General features: G+C 47.2%; 1 non-coding gene and 1 pseudogene across 1 annotated transcript; both read left to right on the forward strand.

The window, feature by feature from the left end:
• Window positions 1–240: 240 nt before the first annotated feature.
• Window positions 241–1,252, forward strand: LOC110307086 (aldo-keto reductase family 1 member A1 pseudogene; annotated as a pseudogene).
• A 440-nt stretch (window positions 1,253–1,692) lies between these two features.
• LOC147005812 (Nuclear RNase P) lies at window positions 1,693–1,999 on the forward strand. The gene has a single exon (XR_015046581.1).
• The last annotated feature ends 3,587 nt before the right edge of the window (window positions 2,000–5,586 follow it).

Consider the following 5,586-nt stretch of genomic DNA (forward strand, 5'->3'; position numbering starts at 1 on the left):
GGCCAGCCTGGTCTACAAAGTGAGTTCCAGGACAGCCAGGGCTACACAGAGAAACCCTGTCTCGAAAAACCAAAAAAAAAAAAAAAAAAAAAAAGAAAAGAAAAACAAAACAAAACAAAAAAAAGAGTAAATTGAATTTGAGTCCAGTCTGAAGCCAAGAAGGAGGGCCTAGGGAGAAGGCTTAGTGGATTTGATGCACAAGCATAAGGGCCAGAGTTCAAATCCCCAGCACCCATGTAAATGCTAGGCAGAGTAACAGCCCACCTGTCATCCCACGGCTTGGGAGACGGAGACAGAAGTCTGATCCCTGGAGCAAGCTGGCCAGCCAACCAAGCCAAATCAGTGAGCTTAGGTTTAAGTGAATTAGATTTAAGTAAGGACCTACCTCAGCATGTAAAGTGGACAGTGACTGAGGGAGGCTCCCCTGGCCTCCACATACATGTGCTCACGTGTGTCCTCCTGCACACTGGGACAATGGTGCCCCCAATTCGACTGGGAACCTTGAAGAAAGAGCCTGGCCATGCAGACACAGCCATTAAATATGCCCTTAGTGTCGGCCACCACCACAATGATTGTGCTGTTATCTAATGAGCCTGGAGAGGCCTTGAAGGAGGATGTGGGGCCAGGAAGGGAGGTCCCCCATGAAGAGGTGTCTATAACACCCAAGCTGTAGAACACCAAACACCACCCTGAAGATGTGGAAGATGTGGAGGCTGCCCTTCAGAGGACACTGAGTGATCGCCAGCTAGAGTACCTGGATCTGTTATTTATATCTTCAAGGAGGAAGACAATCCCTTCCCCAAGAATGCCAATAGAACCAGCTGAGATGATCCTGCTCACTGTAAGACTGAAAAAGCTCTAGAGGCACTAGTAGCAAAGGGGCTGGTATGAGCACTAGGCTAGCCCAACTTCAGCAGCTGGTAAACTGCTAATATACTCTGCGTGGTCTCTGCGTACCTGGATAGGTAGAACGGAATCTATGTCTTGCTCAAGATGATCATCAACCACTGCCAAGCACGTGGCCTTTGCCTTCCCCTGACGTGCTTGGCACCATCACGATGTGCCCGACCTACCAGAGGAACCAGTGGTCCTGGCAGTGTGGTCAATCTGAAGGTGTGGTCAATCTCCCGCTAAGATCTTGCTTGGGTAGCAGGTTCAACAGACCGTAATCTGCATTCCCAAAGGAAGACCCACCCTGAATGTGGGTGGCATCATCCCATGGGCTGGAGTTCCAGACAGACACAGGAGCTGAGCACCAGCATTTCTCTCTCTCTCTCCTTCGTGGTGTGTGCACACACCTCAATTTCTTATTCCTTCCCCACCACGATGCTCTGCCTCCCTCTAAACTAAAGTCCAAAATGTAGCCTTCCTGCCTTATACTTATTTTTTTCATATATCTGCGCATATCCATGATAAAATAACTGACATAGAGATACAGAATACAACACATTAGTGGTTGCCAGAGTTTTGGGGTAGCAGAGTAAGATGGGTGGGCCGGGGGTATCTTGACAGGTGTGGTGACTGCACACTTGTGTATTCGTGATATGATGCACATACTGTATCAATATCTGTTTCCTGGTTTTGAGACTGTACTGAATGATTACCTGAGATGTCACCACTGAAAGACACTGGCAGAGGTTTTGAGGGGCCACTCCTTACCATCCTTGCAACTCTCTATGAACCTATAATCATTTTTAAATGAACAGCTCTTTAATCCATATGGGGCCTGTAGGATGCTTATAGCTCCCAACCCCTGGAAAGATCTGAGACAGGGCCCTTGAGTAACCCTATTAGGGGCACTTCTAGAGCAGGGAGCCAAGCTTCCAGACAGCTAGGCTTCAAGAGGGGGTGGGCAGACTGGGCAGGAGAGGCCATGGGCACAGGGAATGTACCCCGCGCACTAGAGCACAGAGCTGACTCACTGACACCAGCAAGTTCAATGGTTGAGGTGAGGCACCTGGAGGGCCTCATAGCCCAGTTCAAAATACTCTTCTGAATACTCTTAAATTTGTTTTATAAAAAAACAAAACAAAAGGGGCAGAAGAGATGACTCGGTGGTTAAGAACACTGACTGCTCTTCCAGAGTTCCTGAGTTCAATTCCCAGCAACCACATAGTGGCTCACAGCCACCTGGAGGCAGAGACAGGCAGATCTCTGTGCATTCAAGGCCAGTATGATCTACAGAGCAACTTCTAGGATATCTATGGCTACGCAGAGAAACCCTGTCTTGACACACACCCCATGCATATGGGTGTTTCAACTGCATGTATCTCTATGAGCCACATGCATGCAACACCTACAGAGACCGGAATAGGGTGTCAGGTCCACTGGAACTGGAGTTACAGACAGTTGTTAGCTATCCTGTTGAGAATCCAACCTGGGTCCTCTGGAAGAACAAGTGCTTGTAACCACTGAAGCTATAGCTCCAGTCCCAAAGAAAGACAATGATCTTAAGGCCAGCCTGGCCTCCATGGCAAGTTCAAGGTCCATCTTGGCTTCATAATGAAACTCTACCTTTAAAAAGAATAAAACAAAAAATAAATAAAAATAAAAAGAATAAAACAAATCAAGCAGTGGTAGCACATGCCTTTAGTTCCAGCACTTGGAGGCAGAGGCAGGGGGGTCTCTGTGTTCAAGGCCAGCCTGGTCTACATAGTAAGTTCTAGAACAAGCAAAGCTACACAGGGAAACCACATCTTCAAAACAAACAAACAAGCAAAAAGGATAAAACAAAATAAGCTATTATATGTAATCTCTGCTGGTAAGAATGAGGGGATTTAGTTTGCAGCTCTGGAATGGAAATGGAGTGAGCGTTTGCTTTGGTATGAGGCGAAGAGGCACCGGCACCATAGCACCCATAGCAAAGCTTCAGAGTCGGCAGGAAGAGGCATGTAAGCTGCAGAGCTTGGAGGGACTGCTTACCCTGCAGTTCCTGGATCCAGGGCCAGTTCTCTGCCACACTATGGATATTCCTCCTAGAAACTCAAGAAGCCAGTCTATGTCATCCCTTGACAAGTCTCTCAACAAACTTCTCTGTTGACCCTAAAACTTCGAGGCAACATCATCCCAAGTGCCACACAGCTAAACTACTACATTAAAGTAGGGACATAAACTGTCCTGACTTCTGAGTGAGAGCTGGAAGATGGAGCATGCAGGGTATGGGAGAGCACCCTGGGTTACTGAAATAGACAAAATATCAAACAGGTTCATGTTATCCAAGAAAGCCTCAGCCTTCTGATTTCTTCTAGCTGGATGGGGCCATCTGTTTACTCTGATGGAGATAGTGGCAAGAACTGGGTTTGGAGGTGTGCTGGCTAGCCTTGACACACAAACTAGGGCTGTCTGAAAAGAAGAAGCCTTAATTTAGAAAATGTGTCCATAAGATCCAGCTGTGAGGCACTTTCTTAATTAGTGATTGATGGGAGGTGGCCCAGCCCATTGTAGGTAGTGCTGTCCCTGGGCTGGTGGTCTTAGGTTCTATAAGAAAGCAGTCTGAGTGTGATAGTGTATATATACTTGGCCCAGGGCTTGGCACTATTAGAAGGTGTGGCCTTGTTGGAGTAGGTGTGTCACTGTGGGCATGGGCTTTAAGATCCTCAACCTAGCTGCCTAAAGCCAGTCTTCTCCTAGCAGCCTTGAGATGAAGATGTAGAACTCCCAGCTCCTCCTGCACCATGCCTTCCTGGACACTGCCATGCTCCCACCTTGATGATAATGGACTGAACCGATAAGCCAGCCCCAGTTAAATATTGTCTTTTATAAGAGTTGCCTTGGCCATGGTGTCTTTTCACAGCAGTAAAACCCTAACAAAGATACTGAGCAAGCATCCAGTAAGCAGCACCCTCCATGGCCTCTACATCAGGTCCTGCCTCCAGGTTCCTGCCCTGCCTGAGTTCCTGTCCTGACTTCCTTTGATGATGAACAGTGATGATGGGTGAGCTGAATTAACCCTTTCTCTCCCAACTTGCCTTTTGGTCATGGTGTTTTGTCACAGCACTAGAAACCCTAAGGCAGGAGGACCACGTGTTGTTCTGTGTCAGATCCACTCAGCCCTGAAAAGTGGGGGTCTGGTTTTGCAGCTTCTGCATTACATAGGTCTGGAACTTTCCAGAATGTGGTCTGCATTAGGCTTTGGAATAACCTTTAGGCCAGGCAGGTCCATGGAAAAGAATCAAGATTCCCCAGACACAAAACAAACAGCTGGGCCTGCTTAAAGATGACAGAGTCAGAAGACAGTCAAATAACTGGGCAGCAGGGGTTAAAGTGACAGTTCCTGCTGTCATACTGATAACTAGTTAGAAAACCGTTGAGCCCATCTTTCAATGACTACAGTGTCGAGCTGCCAGGTTCAGCTTGGAGGTGCTCCAAAGCCCCATGCCTTCCCTGCTCCTCCTTCATAGAAACTCCAGAGCACCTCTCTTTACTTCCCTTGGGGAACTGTGATCCAGGGCTGAGCAAACTGACACAAAACCACTTTGATTTGTCCAAATCCACTGACCCCGAGTCCCAAGTTCACTTTTATAGATTCATCTGCACTGTGCAGCAAGCTCTAGGTTCCCGTTTAAAGTTCTTCCTTCCTTCATGTCCCTAGGAAACATGGGCTTTGGTGGTGAGGAGAAGGGCTAATTTTTTTGTTTGTTTGTTTTTGTTTTTGGAGACAGGGTTTCTCTGTATATCCCTGGCTGTCCTGGAGCTCACTTTGTAGACCAGGCTGGCCTCGAACTCAGAAATCGGCCTGCCTCTGCTTCCAGAGGGATTAAAGGCGTGCGCCACCACGCCCTTCGAAGGGCTAATTTTTAACACTCATTCAGAACCCATTTACTGAGAGGCCCAAACTCCTTTACTGAATCACAGGCTGCTTTCAGGGGCTGAAGGATGTGCCTTGCTTCCCTGCTCTGCGGGGAGGGAGGGAGACAACACTCCCATCCCATAAAACTCCCAGACTAGAAAGGGGTCGATGTGGTAGGGGAAACCCTAAGGAGGTAAATGTTAATCCGAAAGATGGGAGGAGAAAGACCCATGTCATCATGGCCACATTTATTAAAGCAAACACTTAACTGAAGCAAGCTTTTTTTATTCACATACACGGGTTGCCTCCCTGTGAGGTGGGGTTTGAGTCAGCATTGAATGTGAAGAAGACAAGGCTTTTATAGCTCAGGGGTAAGGGGTTCCAACTGGGGGTTTAATAGGCAAAATAGGTATGGTTACAGGAGCACAACACAAACATAACAAGTTATTCCTAATGACCTCCTAAGACAAAGACATGGTTACAAGGTAGTCAAAGCAACAGGCAGCCATAGGTGTCAAGTAACCTCTTGAAACAAAGATAGGGTTGCAAGATGGTTACAAATAGCTTTTTGAAACAAAGACATAGTTGCTGTTTCCTGGAACAGGCAGTACAAAACCAGGTAAGGTTTTTGTAGGTAAGCTTACAGGCGGGGCACAGCCCAATCCTTGAGGAACAGAGGTTTAAGCATAAACAGGAATGAACCTAGTTTGTCTTTACTATAAGATAGCTTTTAAGCCTAAGATGGAGACAGGCTGCTTCTTCATAGTTAGATCACACTCCCTTGCTCTGGAAGCCTC

This window comes from Mus caroli, unplaced genomic scaffold (genome assembly GCF_978045245.1).
Source record: "Mus caroli unplaced genomic scaffold, Mus_caroli_1 scaffold_2, whole genome shotgun sequence".
Lineage (NCBI taxonomy): Eukaryota > Metazoa > Chordata > Mammalia > Rodentia > Muridae > Mus > Mus caroli.